Source organism: Otolemur garnettii, unplaced genomic scaffold, assembly GCF_000181295.1.
Source record: "Otolemur garnettii isolate 467f Iridium unplaced genomic scaffold, OtoGar3 scaffold00106, whole genome shotgun sequence".
NCBI classification, from domain to species: Eukaryota; Metazoa; Chordata; class Mammalia; order Primates; family Galagidae; genus Otolemur; species Otolemur garnettii.
The window spans coordinates 663879-667254 of NW_003852501.1; the positions used below are offsets into that span (position 1 = coordinate 663879).

Below are 3376 nucleotides of genomic sequence, written 5' to 3' on the forward strand. Positions count from 1 at the left end.
AGTCCCAGCTACTTGGGAGGCTGAGGCAGGAGACTCGCTTGAGCCCAGGAGTTGGAGGTTGCTATGAGCTGTGATACCATGGCACTCTACCCAGGGGGATAGCTTGAGGCTCCATCTCGGAAAAAAAAAAAAAAACACACAAAACCTTATACCAATATAAACATATATACTGTACACACAAGAAACATAACCAATACTTTTTTTATAAGAACCAAAGGAACATTAAAGTATTATTTGAAGCATAAACATCAGAAAATCATAGAAACAGATTACTGACATTTCAAAGGCAAAGTGTATGGAAAGGTAAAGTCTAAGTAACCTCTAGCCCTCCTGCAAGCCAATAAAAAGAGAACTAGCCTAAAGAATAGTTCTGGCTATTATCATGAACAATATAAGAAAGCAAGATATAAAATACTAATAATTAGGTTGTTATCTTTTAACTCCCCTAAAGTTAATTTAAAAATATTAGAGCAAATGACCAATAGATTTACTAATTTATGTGTAAAATTGCTAATCTTAACATGCAAAAACAGGAAAACAGTAAAACCATATTACTAAAGATTATTTAGGGACATAGGAAAATAGTGATCTACAGTAGGTTACACAGTATATACTGGCTACATATATGTACTGTTCCATACGGAAAAAATTATATAAAACCCTAGATTATATTCTCAGTTGTGTCTTGTTTAAATAAAGTATTTAAAATAAAACACTAAAAGACTCTTGTTCTTTTACTTTATTTTAGACTTTCATTATTTTAAATGTGATTTTTCTCAAAGAAAAAAATTTTTTATAATAAAAATACTTATCTTGTACTCAGGGGAAAAAGAGTCATGACTTAAATTTTTTTAAAAATCTAAAGACTAGGGGGCAGCACCTGTGGCTCAGTGGTGGCGGGTTCCAATCCGACCCTGGCCAAGCTGCAACAAAAAAATAGCTGGGCATTGTGGCAGCCGCCAGTAGTGCCAGCTACTCGGGAGGCTGAGGCAGGAGAATCACCTAAGCCCAGGAGTTGGAGGTTGCTATGATCTGTGATGCCATGACACTCTACCAAGAGCATTAAAGTAAGACTCTGTCTCTTAAAAAAAAAAAAAAAATCTAAAGACCAATTTCAATTTTCCTTTTCTAGGCTAGCACTTAGTGTTTCAGTATCATACTCATTTAAGGGCCAGACGCGACGCAGTGGCTCATGCCTGTAATCCCACCACTCAGGGAGGCCAAGGTGGATGGACTGCCTGAGCTCACAGGTTCAAGACCAGCCTAAGCAAGAGCAAGACCCCATCTCTAAAAACAGCCAGGCATTGTGGCAAGCTCCTATAGTCCCAACTACTCAGGAGGCTGAGGCAAGAGAATCACTTGAGCCCAAGAACTTGAGGTTGTGGCGTTATAGTTCACAGCACTCTACTGAGGACGACAAAGTGAGACTCTGCCTCAAACAAACAAAAAAATACTCACTTAAGATATAATTTAAAGGAATCGTGTTGCATTCATTAATTTTGGGAAACAAAATCATCCTTCAAATACTTAAAATGAGGCAATAACCAAAGAAAAACAAAACTATTATTTTTTATGGAAGTTAACTGTTATTTAGGGAAAAATTATTTTATACCCTGTGATTATAATTCAATATACATGTGTAATTTGGGGAACCTTCATCCCAGCATTTGGGAAATAACCTCTATAGTCCAAGCATCCTCAAACTATGGTCCGCGGGCCATATGCGCCTCGCCAAGGACATTTATCCAGCCCGCCAGGTGTTTTTGCCACTGCTGCCTGTCCTGCTTAGCAGCCAACTCATACCGGGGCCCGCAGTCCGGCCCTCCAACGATCTGACGGACAGTGAACTAGCCCCCTGTTTAAAAAGTTTGAGGACCCCTGCTATACCCTCCAATCACTCCTGACAGTATATACTACCAAAGAGAGTCATAGTGAACTCTTAGATATTTTGTACTAAGAAGATGACTCAGGTAGACAATGACCATGACAGAAAGACCAAAATGTGATTAGAGGGTTGGGGCTTTCAGCTATCCTGCAGGGAGGAAAGGAATCTGAAGATCAAGTCAACTGTGTAGGTAATAGTTCAGTCAGTTATACCTATATCACAAAACCCCAGTAAAAACTCTGGACCAAGGTCAGCAAAAGGACAAAATAGGAAGCCTATATGACCTTAGTCCCTCACAAAAATGCTGACTTATAATATATAGTCCAAAAAGCCTCTTATGACAATGCCAGAAACCAATTAGGAGGTCACAGTACCCTAGGCAAGCTCAAAGCTAAGAATACCTGTGTTGAAACCAGTAAGAAAAGTTATTTCATTTCATCTCCATCAGTATCTTCCCGCCTGGAAATGATACAGTTTAGAATAAGAAAAAAACATGAGGCTTCTTCCCTTGGAAGGCAAAGAGAAAAGTGGAACATCTGTTTAACCTTCTACCTTTTCAGAAGACAACCCAAGGGAATATTTTCTGTCTCACCTGACTCAAGTGCCGATGGGAAACCAGTCTACTTTGGATGTATGGAGGCTACTGAGAGCAGAAGAGAGTGCAGAGGCTTGTAGTAGCACCCCAAAACTTGTAATATCCCACACAGAAAATGACATAATTTGTGCCAATTAAGAAAATGCACCTAGCTCATGACTTTATACAGGTTGAGTATCCTTGAAGAAATGCTTGGGGCCACAGCATTTCAGATTTTGGATTTTTCTGAATTTTTGAATATGTACATTATGTTTATCAGTTGAATATCACAAATCTGAAAACTCCAAAATTGAAATGTTCCAATGAGCATTTCTTTGAGCATCATGTTGGCACTCAAAAAGTTTCAGATTTTAAAGCATTTCAGATTTCAGATTTAAGATGTTCAACCAGTATTTATATCACAAGCAGCCAGAAACCAACAATTAAACCCAAAGTTAGCAGAGAGAAGGAAATCAAAGATTAGAGCAGAAACAAAAGAAACAGAGAGAATTTTTTTTAAAAACTAAGAGTTAGCTCACTGAAAAAGATTAACAAAATTAACAAACTCTTAAATAGACTAACTAGAAGAAAAAAGACTCAAGTAACAAAAAGAAGAAGGGATTGACATTACAACTGATGTCACAGAAATAGAACGGATCCTAACAGACTACAATGAATAATTATATATCAACAAAATGGATGACCAAGAAAAATGGATAAATTCCTAGAAACATACAGACTTCAAAGAATGAACCATGAAGAGATAAAACAAAAAATCTGAACAGACCCATAACTAGTAATAAGATTAAATCACTAATGAAGGCTTGGCGCCCGTGGCTCAGGTGGCTAAGGCACCAGCCACATACACCTAAGGTGGCGGGTTCGAATCCAGCCCGGACCCGCCAAACAACAATGAC

At 38.2% G+C, this 3376-nt stretch overlaps 1 protein-coding gene across 1 annotated transcript in view; it reads right to left on the minus strand.

Annotated features, from left to right (window-relative positions):
- Nucleotides 1–3376, minus strand: part of SUCLA2 (succinate-CoA ligase ADP-forming beta subunit) — a 49233-nt gene that overhangs the window by 25882 nt on the left and 19975 nt on the right. The gene's annotated exons all lie outside the window — the stretch shown is intronic.